General features: G+C 53.8%; 1 protein-coding gene across 5 annotated transcripts in view; it reads right to left on the bottom strand.

The window, feature by feature from the left end:
• The window catches only part of GDPD5 (glycerophosphodiester phosphodiesterase domain containing 5), an 87,344-nt gene that overhangs the window by 47,606 nt on the left and 23,280 nt on the right, over positions 1–16,458 (bottom strand). For 4 of the 5 annotated variants that reach the window (XM_042958304.1, XM_007080822.2, XM_042958306.1 and 1 more), the window contains exon 2: positions 6,044–6,127. The gene's annotated coding sequence lies outside the window, so the exon portion shown is untranslated. Of the gene's footprint in view, positions 1–6,043; positions 6,393–16,458 lie in introns of those variants that run through there. The other variant, XM_042958305.1, reaches the window with a different exon arrangement.

The raw sequence follows: 16,458 nt of genomic DNA, 5'->3' as shown, positions 1-16,458 counted from the left end.
GGAAGAGTACTCAGTGATAGAGCGAAATGTGCCATCAAGCCACACGAGCACCTGAAGAGACCTTCAAAAGCCTATCGTTAAGTGACGGAAGCCTGAAAAGGCTCCAGACTATATGATTCCAGCTCTGTGACATGCTGGTAAAGATAAAACCATGGGAGCGGTAGAGAGATCAGCGGGTGTCAGGGGTGGGGGGCAGGAGAAGAGCAAAAGATTTCTAGGGCAATGAAACTGTTCTATAGGACACCACAGTGACGGACACATGTTACCATACCTTTGTCAAACCCCACGGAATGCACCACACCAAGAGCGAGCCCTAGTGTAACTATGACTTTAGGTAACACCGTGTCAACATTGTCTCCCGCGGTAACAAATGCGCCACCCTAATATAGGATGGTGACAATAAGGGCCACTGTGAGGTGGGGAGGGAGAGTATGGTAGCAGCTCTCTTTCCTTTGGATCGATTCTTGTGTAAACTTAGATACCTCCAAAAAAAGAAAAAAGCCTAGGGGCACCTGGGTGGTTCAGTTAGTTAAGCATCAGACCCTTGATTTTGGCTCAGGTCATGATCTCACAGTTCAAGAGTTCAAGCCGCACATCTGGCTCCATGCTGACAGTGGGGAGGGAGCCTGCTTGGGATTCTCTCTCTTTCCTCTCTCTCTGCCCTTCCCCTGCGTGCATGTGCTCGCTCTCATGTGCACTCACTATCTCTCTCTGTCTCTCAAAATAAACAAACTTAAAAAAAAAAAAACCCAAAAGTATATTCATTAAATATATATGGATTCAACTTCGATATCTCTATCAATGGATTGACCAACAGACAGACAGGCAGGCTGGAGAGATTAAGTGATTCACCCAAGACCAAACAGCTGACTGGGGAGAAGGGAGGATTTGAACCCAGGACTGCTGAGTCCTTCCATGGCACCAGCCCCAGAGGGAAGGTCTGCCCACATTCCTGCTGCCTTCCGTGGCTGTACCGGCCACAACGCCTGTGTCACTGCAAAATGCATATCAAAGGGCCAAGCCCAATATTTTGGTTGGCACTAGGGGAGCAGGGGCGGGGAACAGCACCAAGAACCCAGGGGGAGGGAAAAGGAAACCCCTGACAAGTTGTAGGGCTGGAGGAGGAGGAGACCTGACCTTCTCCAGCAGCCTGCCAGGGCCCCAGGGAGGGAGGCAGAGCATGGGTGTGGACAAGGAGAAGTCCCCACTTCTTGTTGGCCATGGCTGGCCTCACGGTCCTCAGCCCCAGCTCAGCCTTCGGTGACCTCCGTAAGCCTCTGGCCTCAGCTTTCCTATCTGTATCATGGGATACATGCCACCAGATGGTCCTCAAGGGCCTTTCTGGCACACCACCCCCCAAAACCTTTTAACCACCTGTTCTGTCTTCATCACCAGGAGGAAAGCAGAGATGGGGCTGCACAGGGAGGAGGGAAGGACAAGCCCCACAGTCCTCACCCAGTCTGAGGGGAAGAACCCCTTCCCTTCCCAGGACTAATGCTGGGAGCCCTGAGCATGCCCCTGCCTAGAACAGTCAAGATGAGGTTGAGAGCTGCAGGAAGGCCTGAGACAAGGTTAGAGGCCTAGTCATCCTGAGCCCCAGGCCAGGGCTCTGCCCCTGCCCAGGTGCCTTCACCATCTTTGACAGAGACCAAGGTACAGCAATGACCCCAACATTCCCTTGGAGTAAAACCCAAGGCATAAAAGGCACAGGGCTATGAGGACTCTTCCCCATAGTGCTCAGGAAACATGGCCTTGGAGGTAGACCAGGACCTCCCTGGAGTTCCTCCTCACTGCCTTGTCATCCCCTGCTTCCAGTGCAGGTGTGCCCGTGAAACAGACTTAGCTCTGGGCCCCTCTGCCTATCTTCAAGGCCTGGAAAACTCCTCTTGGTCTCAACTCAGCAGCTTCTCCTCCGGGAAACTTTCCCTGCCTGGGTCAGGGTCTCTTCTGGGTCCCATAACTCCTGTGCCTCCGCGGTTCCCAGCACGGATCACTGAAGGCTGGCTTCTTGGAGAGGGTGGATCTAAGCGGAATTCAGAAATAAGGAAGGATTTGTGGCACAAAGTGGGGGAAGCAGGGGCTCTAGGTAGGGGACAGCACAAGGAAAGCCTGGTGACAGGGAGGCATGAGCAGGGCCTCTCTCAGAGCTGAGGGCACCCCCAGGTCCCAGCCAGCAGGTGAAGCCCATGTGGGTTCCATGATGGTGAGGCTGTTGCCAAAAGGAGACTCCTCATCTTCTGGGAGCCCAGGAGCAGCAGGGCACCTCCAGGAAGCTCACCAAACAAGCAAACCCAAACCCATGAGACAAATCCTTGGCCCCAGGGCTGGGGCTGGCAGTGGGGGGACAGGGCTGATAATGGGATCAGCCAATCCCAGACCCTACCCCACTGCCCTGAGGCACAGCTTTCTGCATTTGGCTTCTGAGGAGTGCTCCCACATTTACCACCTTCCCGTCCCTGAGCCTCGTCAGATGGCTAGAATGGAGAGATCTGGCTGCCACCATCTCACTGTGTGGCCTTAGGCAAGTCAGTCCACTTCTGTGGGCCTCACGGAAAGCTCTAGATTTAACGAAACCAACAGAGAAGGTAGCCAGATGTAGGGAAGGAAGGAAGTCTGTCAAGGAGGCAGCTGCCAGTGGGGAGAGGCTGGGAGAGGTGCCAGGAGGGAGGCCTCGGAGGTGAAAAGACAAGGCAGGCCAGCAGCCCCAGTCCCCCGTCATGCCTGGTGGTTCTTTGGGGAACAGCTGCTCAGTGGCCAAGGCCGGAGCTCTGCAGGAGCCCTCAAAAGATCAATCAGGCCATAATTAGGGTCGTTATTAATCTCTTTCCACAATGGTGCCAGGCAGCCTGTTTATCCAACACTTCCGTGCCAGGAGACCTCTGATTTCCCTTCCCCTCTGAGCAGGCCAAGCTGGACTATATTTCAGGCAGACTTGCTCCCAACCCTGGCGGTGGCTTCCCTAGTTCTCCCGCCCCTTTTGCCCCCTGCCCGCCCCCCCCCCACACACACACACACAAAGTTCTCCCTGCTCCTCCCTTGAGAAGGGATGGCTTCCTTGGAACGGAGGCCTCTGGGAGGACTTATTCCCTACCTAAAGCTCTTGAGGTCACTCAGTGAATGTTTAAGCCTCTGCTCAGTACCAGGCACTGCTGGGAGCCAAGCAGGATTCACAGAGAATCGGACACGAACCTTCCTTTCAAGGAGACAACCACACTGCGGCAACAGCAGCTAGGATTATGGCCACGTGCAGTGTTTTCTAGTGCCCAGGAGCCTCCATGCATATGGGCTCATGGAAGCATCTGGCTGATTCCAGAGGTAAGTACCAGATCCCCGTTTTATGGGTGAGGAGGGGAGGCTAGCAGAGGTCAGGATAGGTCTCCTGAGCTGCGCCTGCCGTTAAGGCCCTAGGGGGACAGACCTGCATGTCTGAGGTATGTCTGGGGCTACAGGATTGGACAGGAGTCAGGAATGGACCCTGCCCAGGGGACCTGGCTTCTCTTGGCCTAGGAAGGACCTCTCTTTCCCAAGTCAGGGGTATGAGCATGGGCTGAGTAGTCACCAAGAGTGTGACCTTGCCTTGCCTGGGATACAGAGCTTAGCATCTCAAAACTCAAAATCTCTCGTTACAGACTCTCTAAACCGGGGTCTCAGAATCACCTCACTCAAGACTCCTATGGTCAAGGAGTCCTGGCGCAATCCAACAGGGATCTAAGAACTATCCTTGGATTTCAGGCTATCCAAGTCCTCAATGTCGCGGCACCAGGGAAGATCTGCAGTCATTCCATCCGGCCTCCCTTCCCATGCAGAAATCCCCTGTACAGTTAGTTCCTAGGGGTGGTTCCCCAGCGGAGTGGCCTGTGTAGGCTTCCTCCCCCCCCCCCCCCCCCCCCCCCCCGCCCGTGACAGCCCCCTCCCTCCCTGGAGGGCTGAGTGCTTCCGTCTTTAAGCTGCCGGGACCCCTATCACCCCCCTCCCCCACTGGCACGGACAGGTTCTCCCTGGAGCAGGCAGAGTGAGCAAATATTCTCAGGGTTTCTGGCAGGGCCTCAAGGGTCAGCCTGGGGGCCTGGTGGGGTTGGCTTTCACTATTCTCTCACCTCGGTTGACACCCCAGCCTCCCAGGAGCCCAGTGATTCAGTCACAGGGACCAGGCTGGCTTTTTCCGATGCCTCTCCCTGGGTCCCCGGGAAGGAGGAGCCACCCAAAAAGGAGGAAAAGGAGAAAGCTGAGTCTGGCAGAGACTTGCACTGAGCAAACTTGTCCCTGCCCGGTTTTTACCCCCGGAGGGAACAGAGAGCAATGATTTATTTTATTTATTTATGTAAAATAGCAGAGTTATCATACAAACAGGCTTCCCAAGCAGGCCCTTGGGGAGGGGAAGAAAAGCAAGGCCTACCATTTAAGGAATCTTTCTCTTGCTTCCCTCCCCTTACACCTACCTGTCTAGCCTTACCTCCCCCTGCCCCTCCTCACACCATTCTGCTCCAGGCACACCACATTATCCGGCCTCCCCACCTCCACGCCTTTGCTCATGCTGGGCCCTCTGCCAGGAAAGCTCTCCCCACCACCCCAATTCAAATCCTATCCACCTTAACAAATGGACCCTGTGCAAAGCCTGGTCTGATCCCCCTCGCCCCAGAAGCCCACTGCCTCCTCTTTTTGTGTTCCCGTCATCTGGCAGAGCTCTCGAGACATGATCACAGGCCTCTGTGCCCGGTAATTATCTGCTTCCGTAGCTGCCTTGCCCACCAGACTGAGAGCTTCCCCAGGCAGAGATTTTTAATCCGTTTGGCCAAGTTTTTCTGAAGACCCTGCACCAGGCGACGGGGACACAAGACACCCCAGGCCCCATCCCTGCTAGAGGAGTCACTTTGCAGGGGACCTGTGCCTCTGCACTGGGCCTGGCACCAAGCAGGCACCTGTTTATTTGTGAGTCAGAAAAGCTGCTTACACGTGCAGTGGAAGGAAAGGAGATCACAGCCTCTTAAACCATGCGACTGCAGAGCCACTTCTGAGCCCGATCCCGGTTCTGCTCCTGAATAATAATTAGCCTTTCCCAATTTACAGAAAAAAAAGTGACTATAAAAAAAGTCTCCATTAAGCATTTTCTCCCACAATTTTTGCTTAACCCCTTGATATCTGTTTGCACATATCTGTTCCGGGTCTAGTATAAGGTGACCTCAGAATTAGCACAGAATACTGATTTCCTCACTGTCCCTTCATCTCTCTTCACTGTGGTGTCCTGTGAAAAACAGAAGCCCCTCTACTTCTAGGCACGTCTGAGAACCTGGGGCCTAACCTTTTCTTCCCTCCTCTCAAATTTCTTGGTCTCCATCCGGTAACCAAAGAAAACTGGATTTACTAGAATGCTGAGGAAGAAAGTCACAGGAATTTGCTGGCCTGGCACACCTTGAAGGTTCATGCCAATTCCATGATTCAAGACCTCTAATTCCACCATTTGCTCTTCATTCCTTTGGCTGAAGCATCACCTTCGCCAGGATTATCTTTGAAAATACATATCTCCTCTGGGAATGGGAGCTCTTTAAACCCCCAAATTGGATGTCAAGGAAACTTCGTTTAATACATGGTTCTAGAGGCAGTAAATCACAGGGATTGAGAATGTGCAACGAGAGTCAGTCTGCCTGGGTTTGAAACCCAGTTCTACCACCTACTAATTGGTATGATACCACTATACCTCAGTCTCCTTATCCATAAAGTGGGGATAATAGCACCCACCTCATGGGCTGTTGAGGGGATTAAATGAGCTAATACATGTCAGGTGCTTAGACAAGTATCCAGTAATTTCCAGACAACTGGAATAAGTTGTCTAAGAATACTCTAGTTCTTTACTCGCCCATCAAATGGGACAACAATCCCTGTCCCCCTTGATTGGCTTTTTTGTTCTTTGGTTTTTGTAAATTGCAAGGTGCTGTCTCCCTAGGAGAGGTAGATACTGTTTTAGAAGCCAGAGCACTGCTCTCTGTGGCTAGTCCCTACCTCCTTTCTCCCCCCACCCCCCACCCTTCCTTTCTGTTTTTTTTACCTGGAAGAAGGTAGCAGTGGCTGTGAGCAGGGCTCTTGAGGATGTCCTGTCCACGGAGGTGGTGTTGTCACTTCCTTGGGACAGCTGAGGGGACAAGGGGACAAACCCAGTCAGATCACTCATCGGTCCACCCTACCTTCTCCTCTCCCACCTGACCCTTAGCCAGTCCCCATGCCGTGCCCACCCCATGCTGGGTGTGCGGCCCAGGGATGGGTCACGCCTTGTCCCTGCCCAGGGAAGCTGCTAAACCGGCGGGTGGTCCAGCTATGGGCCACCAGACACCCCACAAGCAATCCTACCTCCACACATGCTGCCCACAGACCAGCCCCAACCCCAAACACAGGACAACCAGTACCCTGAACCACTCTTGCCCGCTCCAGAACCCACGTACATGCAATCCAAGTTCCAGCCACTCTGGGGAGAAATTGGGGCTGCGTGTGGCTCCTGGGGGAGCAGAGGCCCTTTCGTGCTGCCCAGAGACCTGCTCCTCTGGAGGTAGCCGCCAAACCAGCTGCTCTTCTAATGCAGCCGATGGGGGAGGGCGGTGGGCTGGAGGCGGGATCTGGGGCACCGCAATTATGTGGCTAACTTCTGACTCATGTACTGGCTCCCCTACCACCAGCTCCTACAGCCGGCAGGGCAGCCCTCCTGCCCAGGAACTGGGAGGAGAGTTGGTTCCGACAGGCCTTGGAGAGAAACGGAGAAGGGACACAGCTCTGGGGCAGCACTGCGGGCTTGCAAGATGCTGCCGCATTGCCCACTGGGGCAGAGCGAGGCTGGCAGGGCCGGGAGCTGGCCTGGCCTTCCCAGAGAGTTGTAGACAGAGCCAGGGCTGGGACCCGGGCCTCTTGGTGCCCTGCAGCCCCAGGACAGGGGTGGCTCAAGCCCATGCCAACATGAGAACTCTCCAACCCGATCAGGCCCTGGAGCCACACCCCAGCAAGAAACACACAGCCAAGCTCGGCCTCAGACCGGAGGGGGACAGAACTGGACTCAGAGACAGCTTAGAGAGGACATCCGGCTACTGAGAGACCCCCGGGGCACCCTAACCCTGCCTCCCTCTACCTGCAGTCCCCAGGTTTCTCACCATGCTCTGAACGCACTGCACTTTACAGTTTACAAAACATACTTATTTCCTTCGCCTCCCATTCATTATGACCCTAAGTGATGGGTGGAATATAAACACTCTCAATAAAAACATTCTCAAACTTCAGTGTGCAAACAAATCACCTGGAGACCCTGTTAAAACAGTCCGACACAGTAGGTCTACAAGGGGGCCTGAGATCCTTCATTTCTGACCAGCTCCCAGGTGATGCTGGGGCTCAGGTCCAAGGACCACAGTTTGAGTAGCAAGCACATAGTGGTTAACAGCATGGGCACTGGGGTCAAACTGTCCACATCAGAATCTTGGTTCTTACTGTGTAACCTCGGGCAAGTTACTTAACCTGTCTGTGCCTCAATCTCCGTATTATAAAATAGTTACAATGACAACAATAATAGTAAATCTGACTCACAGGGTTGATGTGGGGATTAAATTACGTAAAATGCCTGAAAGTGAATATTATTTCGAAATTTAAAATGAAGGCTCTGAGACGTGGGTGCAGCCAGCAAGGTAGCAGAGCCAGAATTCAACCCCAAATCTCTTCGCATAAATCCTGAGATACCAAGTTACCACAAAAGGTCACAGCCAGCGAGCCCTCCCCCAGGCATGCATATTGAGGCCCAGAGAAGGATAGGGAGCTGACAAGTTCATGAGAAAGTTGGTGTCAGAAATTCAAGTTCATGACTCCCGGCCTCATGTTCTTTCCACTTAACTGTCCTTCTGCACTGAAGAGAAAGTGTCGCAAATTCTCCCTGAGGGCTCCGCCCCCCCCCCCCCCCCCCCCCCCCCCCCCGTCTCTGCTTCAGCGGCGACATAGGCAGTGGCTACCCTGGAAGCCAGATGTGGGAAGGGCGGGACGTGGAGGCTGCCCCCTTGCCCACCGTGGCCCGGGTTCAGGTCCCCCTGCTCCCTCAGAGTCCTGCCCACCAGGCCAGGTGAGAACCGTCTGACATCCTCCTTCCTTTTCCATCTCCTACCTCTAATCTGTGGCACTGCTTGGTCTCAGGGTCACCTAGCTGGGGTCGCAGGCAGAAGGTGATGTGGCCTGGGCCTATCTCCACCCCCACGCTGGCTTCCCAGCACGAGACCAGTGGGAGCCTGTGAGTCACTTGAAGGAAGTGTTTGGCCCCAAACGGGAAGTGGCTCTTCAAGCTGAAAAGGGCCCTGAGGCAGGTGGCTGGGTGGCAGAGCCCCAAAAGCCAATTGGGATACAGTAATACCTATTCAAATTTTACCTGAAACTCAAACGTGGCGTCCATCCTCTACTGTGAAACCTACCAGGGGCTTTCCTGCTGTGTGACCTTAGGTACACCAGTGCACTTCTCTGAGCCTTGATTCCCTCGTCTGTAGGATCTGGGGCTGCATCACAAGACTGACTATGGCCTGGCATTCCACAATGAAATGAAGGGTTGGAGGAAGTGAATACAGGTTTTAAATAAATGAGTAAACGCACACACAAGTGAAATGAATGAGTGAACGCAGACACAGAGGTTTAGACACCAGCCATGGCACAAGCTCCATCATTTATCTCTCGTTACACTGTACGATAGAGATCTCACTGGTGAGATCTCATCCCATCCCCTGAATCACCCTTAGGCGTAGGGCAGAAAGGCCACTGCCCTGAGCACCACACATCACAGACACATGCTCACAAATGAACATAGTAGAGAACATACAGGAGCCCCCACCACAGGACATCCGTGGGACCCGGGAGCCTCATCCGCTCCCCTAACACCACTCAGGTTCCGCTGAAACCCTTCTCCATTTCTTGGCGTGAAGAACAAAAGATGATTCTGTCCAGATAAAGGTCTGTGGGTTGCGTTGTTGTGGATGAGGGAGGGGGACACTCGGAGTGGTGGTGGAGGAGGGGACTAAGTAGCAGGAAACATTCCAGAGGCAAATTAAACTTGTCAAATCCTTTCAGACAGCGACTAGCCATAGCTTCTTGCATAACAAAGTGTCTTTCCCAGTAATGCTGAGCAACATTTTCTTTTTATTTGGCTTTTCTCCCTGTTCCAATCTGTGGTTCTAAAAGTACTCATGAATTAGTGCGGTATCCACAATAAATACACAAGGCAGCTGAAGAACATCTTTCAGCATCTAAGAATTCATATTACTCAAATTAATGTAACATGAAGTGTGATGCTAATCCTTCACACTGGCAACCACATGGACACCTGGGACTGTGAATAGGCTCACAGTTACAAATGTTCAAAAATGTGGATATTTCATCTCTAAATAATTTTACTTTAAAATCTGATATTCGTTAATTACAACGTATATAGTTCTTAAAAAAAATTTTTTTATTAACATCTATTTTTTGAGAGTCAGAGAGAGACAGGGCACCAGTAGGGGAGGTGCAGAGAGAGGGAGACACAGAATCCGAAGCAGGCTCCAGGCTCTGAGCTGTCAGCAGAGAGCCCGACACGGGGCTTGAACCCACGAACCGTGAGATCACGACCTGAGCCAAAGTCAGTCGCCCAACCGACTGAGCCACCCAGGCGCCCCACAATGTATATAGTTTTAATATCCATAGATAATTTCAAGGAATGAAAACAAGTTTTGAGGATGTAAGTTCTCCTTTCTTTACATTTACTTTAATTTACGTTTTTGATGGAAATATATTCTATACACTTGAAATATAATCGCATTTTATTTTCGATCCTTCAGATGATTACCATCAATATCCAATTTTTAAATGATGTGAAAATCTTGATTACAACAATACAACTACAGTGATCTTGTAAAAATGAAGACAATATATTTTACAAAATAATAAGTAGCAATGCATCCGAACATCACCAACAAAGCCCCCAGGTGTGTACTAATAACTACATTCAGTCTCCTTTGCTATTCAGTCACTCTCAGTTGTATAAAACCTTTATGTGTATATTTCAATTTGTATTATGAAGATATATCTGTCAAGATGAGAAAATCAAATTATTTCATTGAGCAGTTTCTGAGTTGTGGTATCACCTTCAAATATCTGACAAAGTATATGGGCCTCCATTTGCATTTTTCCCCCCGGGCCCAGCAAACTCTGCCCTGGGCCTGCCTGTCCACTCCCCACCCACCAGCTCTCACTTCTGTGGGGCCCAGGCCACCTGCCCTGGTCACTTCACCTGAGCATCTGCTGGGCTGCCAGCCAGCCCTGTCTTCCCTGGAGTCTGCCTTTTAGAAAGCGCTGTACCCATGAAAGGTCCTCATGCTTAGATGTGGGCCTTATTTCTAGAGCCGACTGGGGTTCCTTCAAGGACAGTGACCGTGACTTGACTAGCATCTCCCTCAGACCTGCTGCTCCTTAAAGTCCCTTACCTTCCAGCACCATCTGGGAAGGGACCTGGCCCAGGGGGCCTAGAAGTGTCTGGCAGCCCCCTGGCCATCAGGCTGAGCGGATGGACCCAGTGACCTCTGGTCCCCACAATTGGTTTTCTCCTTTGCACCCCTTCTCAGTCCACCTCTACCCATGCCCGCCTTCGGCCCACTTACTCCACGCCTACTGGTCACACTGATCCCCTTGGACTAAAGCCACCAGAATGCACGCTCCTGAGAAACCTCCATCTTCCCGGTCCACCACCCTTCCTAGCATCTTTCACAGAGCGCTTCCAGAGAGCAGGAGCCAGGTTCCGGAGGGGGACAGGGTAGGGGAGAGTAGGAGACTAAGCCAGGAGACCTGGGCTCTGAGCCTGGCTTGGCCACTGGCCGGCAGGTCAGCCTCCTCTCTAGGCTCAGGTCTTCATTCCTCAAATGGGTTATAGCCACCAGCCCAGATTCCCCGTGGGAGGATTGGGGGAGCCCAGCAGACAGGGAGAACTGATGTGATAGGACCTAACGCCATCCGTCTCGTGTTTCCCACTGGCCTGGCGCATGCCGGTCCATCTACCGCAGCACCGTCGACCACATGCGGAGGGCCGGCCGTAGCCTTGAAAGGGACAGAGAGTCTGTCCACTCTCTCCTTTGTCTCCCTCAGCCTCCCATTGCACCTGTACTCTGCAGACGGCAGAACAGCTCAAGGGCTCTGGGTCCCTTGTTCGAGGGCACAGCTATGTGAATGGCAGAGCCAGGATTCATACTCGGACTCCCAAGCCAGTCTACACAACCATAAATCCAGTCACCAGCACACAGTCCCTGAGCTCTTCTGTGTGCCAGGAGAGGCTCCGAGCCCTGGTGGGAGAGCCCGCTGTCTAATGGTATAGAGAAAGGCACCGAGTGCCCTCCGAACAAAGGAGGCATGAGCTGGGGGTGGGGTGCAGGGGGGCCTTGTTGGCGGATCAGCGCTTTCTCCTAGCCTCACCCCAACCTAGTCCAGCACTGGATCCACTGGAGGCAGCAACGAATAGCCACGACTGAACAAGCTTGTTTCCTCTGCATCCACCACCCCAGCCAGCCGCTCCCTGCCCGCTCCTTGGAAGGAAGGGTAGGCAAGGAGGAGCCCAGGCCTTGGGATACGTGTGCTAGACATTAAGCCTGGGGAAAGCAGGACCTCGTCCATCTTTCCACAGTACGTCCATAAATGGTTGTCAGAGGAACTAGTGATAAACAGCGCGCACTGACCACTGGGGTCCCTACCTCAGTCCATCCTGTTCATTAAGGACTTAGTGCAGGTTCCAAATCAGACAGGGCTGGGAGCCAGAGCAGAGCTGATAAATGGTAAGGTGCTTCCCTAACCAGCCAGGGGGCAGGGAGCAATTCCTGGTCCTGTCACCTCCACCCTTTTGCTGTGTGATCTTGGGCAAGTCACTTTGCCTCTCTGGGTATCAAACAGAGATTAACACCATGTTGAAACCACCAGACCTGAGGTGGGTGGATACAACACTTTGGTGAGAAACATGGGGCACTGAGGCTCAGAGAGGGGAGCTGACTTGGCCAAGGTCACACAGCAGGCACAAGAGTCTGAACTAGGACCCAGGCCTGTCATGCTCTACAGCGCTGGACTCCCAAAGGCCTTAGCAGGGAGGCCAGATTTTGAGTGACATCCCTTGTGATATCACAGGGGTGGGAGAAGGGTTGGGGCAGATTCTATCTGGGCTACCCCAGGAGGACACCACCAGTTAAAGTCATCATCGTCAGAGTCCTGAGAGCATAACTCCTGCTTGTTTGTTTCTGGGACATGCTGACCAACATGAGTTCCAGAAGCAATCCTTGAACACCTGGGCTTTGCCCATAGACATGGTGGGCGGGGGGGGGGGGGGGGGGGGGGGGGGGGGCGGGGTGCCGTGGGCTGAGAAGAAAAGTCAAATTCAATTCAGGTGGGGATGGGCCCCAAGGGCCTTGATTTCCTCTGTGGTGCTCAATGCTTCCAAGGCCCTGATCTAACCACTGCCCCTGGGCCCTCTGCCATGTCCTGCTCTTCACAGATGCCCCCTAGGCTGTGCAGGCAGGGCTGGAGATGCAAGTGGCTCAGAGGCAGACTTCTCCAGAAGGGTCTACAGCAAGGCAACCTGGCGAAGGTGGAAAGGCTGCATGAAGCCGAGTCATCAGGGAGAACCTTGGGGGCTGGGGCCACGTCTGCCAGCTGAGGAGCTCTGTGAGTTTCTGTTTCTGGAAGCTGAGAGAGCGTGAGCCAGCACCTGGGCCTGGGGGAACAGTGGAAGCACAAGGAAGGTTCTGCCTCTTGGTGGTCCCTCCCAGCAGCCAGCATCTGTGGAGGTGTGTGGGTGGACTGCCCTGAGGCTGTTGGAATCCCTTTGCCTGCGGTCATGGCTGGTCCCCAGGGCCCCCTTTTACCGGTGACCACCTGGGTAAAGGTCTAAGTTCTCTAGCATCCTTGCCCTCGGTCAGCTTTGGCCTCATGTCCCCAGAGCTTGCTTCTCCTCCTCTTTCTGATTCTACTTTCCCTATTACTTTAGCAGCTTGTTTTCTGGAAAACTTCCTAATAAATCACTCTCATGTGAACCCTTGTCTCAGGGTCTGCTTCGAGATCGCCCCACCTCAGACAGCTATGAGGTCAGTGCCATTAATTTTCCCATTTCAGAGACAAGGAAACTGAGGCTGAGACTCGGAGTTGTTCAAGCTCCCCCATGTGGCAAGCAGCAGAACGAACTTGACTTGAGGTGGGCTCCCTGAGGAAGGCCTGGGCCGGCATCATCTGAGCCTATGTACATCCCTCCCACACTCTACCCTCCTGGCCATCTGAGCTAACTTACGTTTTTTCCTTTTTTCTTTTTTTTATTAGAAGGAAAGCAGGAGAATCTGCAGATGATCCAAGGGGGATGACTAAGTCCTCAGATTCTTCTCGTTGGCTCAGATCCTGTTTTGGTCAATCCTTGTGAATCAGGGCGGGTCTGACATTCTGGGAATGCAGGGAGACTTCAAACCAACTTCATGAAAACAAGTTGTAAAAACACTGGCCGCCACTCAAAGCGGCCGGCTGATCAGCTTGGCTCCGCAGAGCAGGGTTGAACAAGTTCACCAGAAGGGAATGCACAGCAGGAGAGACTTCGGCTAGACCCAGAGGAAGAACTTCCCAGTAATTGGGAAGAAAGGGAGTGCTAGCTGGAAAGGGGGGGAGGGGGACAGACTGGGTGAGACTCGGGCTTGTTCAGGGAAGGAGCCAGCCCAGAAGGGGAGCAGGGCTAGATGTCTGTGAACACCTGCTCCAGTTCGGCAGACAGCCACCCCCTAACCCGAGGGAGCTGGGCGTGGCCTCCTTAGAAGCCTGAGGATCTGTGCCCTGACCTTCCCAGGCTTTTCTTGTTTGAAGCAGCTATGAAGCCACCCCTAGAGCCCTGCAGACCCAAAACCACCGGAGGCCAACTCCACCCAGCCCTGAGCTTCAACCACTGACTTGCAACCTGCTTTAGGAGGATGCTCTGAGTTTGTGGGGCTTCTGCCTCCTAGGATGTCAAAAGTCTCTGCATGTAAGGTCCTCCCACTCCCAGGGTGGCCAGATACACTGGAGCCTGGCAGAGCTCAGGGCAGGACTGAGGGCTGCCACCATGCCACCTCCTCCTCCCCTGCTCTGCACAACCATCCCTCCAGGAAAATCCGCCCCCTCCAGGCGCCCTCCCCCGGGCCCCAGCAGAGAACCAGTACAGGTGTCCACAGCAGCCTCACCCTGCTCCTCCTCCCTCGGCACCTCCTCTGGGCTGGCTCCTTGCAGGCGGCAAAGAATAGGCCCTGAGTCTCACTCGGTCTGTCCCCCTCCACCCCAGCCCAGCTAGCACACCCCTTATTTCCTTCCTTCTCATCCAAATCTCTGAAAGAGTTGTCTACACTCACGTCTCCACTGCCTCCCTCCCACCTGCTGCTAAACCCACAGCCTTGTGCTCCCGCCAAGTTCAACCATGACCTCCACATGAGTGAGCCCACCGTGCAGCTCTCATTCTTCCTCGACACTATGGGACTCACCCTCCTTCCGGAAACCTTCTGGACCCTGGCATCCAGGACACCACTTGCTCTGGTTTCCCTCATTGCCTCCAGGTCCCCCTCTCTGCCCAGAACCTCGTGCTGCACTTTCTCCTACGCCCTTTGTCCTCCTTTGCCCTTCACACTCTCCTTGTGCAAGATCACCTAGCACCACTGTCTCTGCCTGGACCACGCTCAAGTCTGGAGTATCCAGGGACCCCTGGTCATCCCGGCCTGGACACCCCAACAGGAACCTCACACCCCCAGTGGCGCAATGATGACTCATCACATTCCCCCAAACCTGCTCCACCCCTGTGCTTTATCTCAAGGCACCTCCATTCTCCAGTCTTCCAGGCCCGGCAGATGAGAATCACCCTTCCCATCCATCTTTCTCAAGCCCCCAGGCCCACCTGGCATCTGTTCTCCACCTCCCCTCCCCTCCCACCAAATAGCCCTGCAGTCTTGGCTCAAACTCCTTCCGCAGGAAGACTTCCTTGACTCTCCTGGTAGACTTGGGCATGCCTTTTCCTGTTTCCATGGGCCCTGCACAGCCCGGTTCAGCAGCCATGCTCGTGTTCAGCTGCACACTGATGCCCCTGGCTGGCTCCAAGAGTAGAGGTGGTGCCTGATTTGATTCTGGGTCCAAGTTCTGCACAGAGGAGCCCCTGGCAGAGGCTTTCCAGATCTGGGGAACTCGTCTTTCTGCTGAATTTGCCCCACTGGTGAGATCTGGACCTCCCCTCAGCCCACACACCTGCCAGAGCAACGGCCGTCTCTAATCCACCCCTCCTCAGGGCTTAAAACACATGAGCACTTGGCCCCTTGTCAACACATTCTAACCTGTCTGCCATTTATAAGGAGAGACCCCATGGGGCCTGCAGAAAACCAAGGGCCCCCTCTCATACATGTGCTAGCACATGCACAAACACACAGAGGCAGACATACACAAACTTAGACCACATATTCACAGGCAGACCCAGGCAATACACATGGACACGTGAATACACACAGGCTCACGGAGGCACACGCAGGTGTAGACAGGCCCATAGCTGTAGCACTCTGGAAGCAGTGTGGTCTTGGGCTTCTGCTTCCCTCACGGACACCATGGGTGCCAGGAGTCAAGGTCAGCTTGGCTGGAGCTCAGGGTTGTCTCTCACAGCTGCATGCAGGGCAGGGGCTGGGGCGGGAGGAGACAGCAACCGTACTTGCTCTGCTGTTTCGACCCTTCCTTCCCTCTCAGTTTCCATAAACTCTTCCTCTGGGAAGCCCTCCCTCTCAGTGCTAGGTGGGGAGGTTGCCCCCGAAGGGGATCCTGCCTGGATCCCACCCCAATCTTTCCCTTGGGCCCCTTCTCACGTGTAAGGGAAGGGCTGGACCGGCCCCGTCACAAGCCCAGAGCTTTTAGGGTCAAGACCAAGTCCCTTTTCCCAGCGCTAGTCCAGCCTTGCCTCCACATAGCAGCTCAAATCCCTCTCCCGAGTAATCCTTGGCGGTTCCCTTTCCCAGATGCAGCACCAGCATCAGAGATTATCGCTCAGCACCGGAGGGCCCATCTAATCCTCAGGACAGCCCTGCTGGGGTTGGTGCGCTCCTGCTCCTTTTACAGGTGAGAGACAAGGTGACTTTCCCAGGACCACATAGCTGCTAAAGAGCCCCTTCTTCTCTTTCCTTGAAATCAGGTTCCCGACCTCCAAATCCACTATCTCCCTCAGGAGGGAGCACTGGCCTTAGAGAGTGGCTGGGTGGAGGGTGGAGGGTGGAGGATCTCGTAGGGAGGAGCCCTGCACCCGAAGAGCACCTGTTCCTGTCAAACTGAATCAGAGGCAGCCCTCAGTGCCACTGCACCTGCTGCAGCCATGTGGCCAGCTTGAGGCTGGATCCTTTGCTAACTTGCTGTGGCATTTGGAGCAAGTCACTGGGCCTCAGTTTCCCAATCTGTAATGTGAGCGGGGTGGACACTACAACC

The sequence above is a fragment of the Panthera tigris genome, chromosome D1 (assembly GCF_018350195.1).
Source record: "Panthera tigris isolate Pti1 chromosome D1, P.tigris_Pti1_mat1.1, whole genome shotgun sequence".
Taxonomy (NCBI): domain Eukaryota; kingdom Metazoa; phylum Chordata; class Mammalia; order Carnivora; family Felidae; genus Panthera; species Panthera tigris.
Note: the sequence above shows the minus strand (reverse complement) of the source record. Positions and strands in the feature narration are given on the sequence as shown.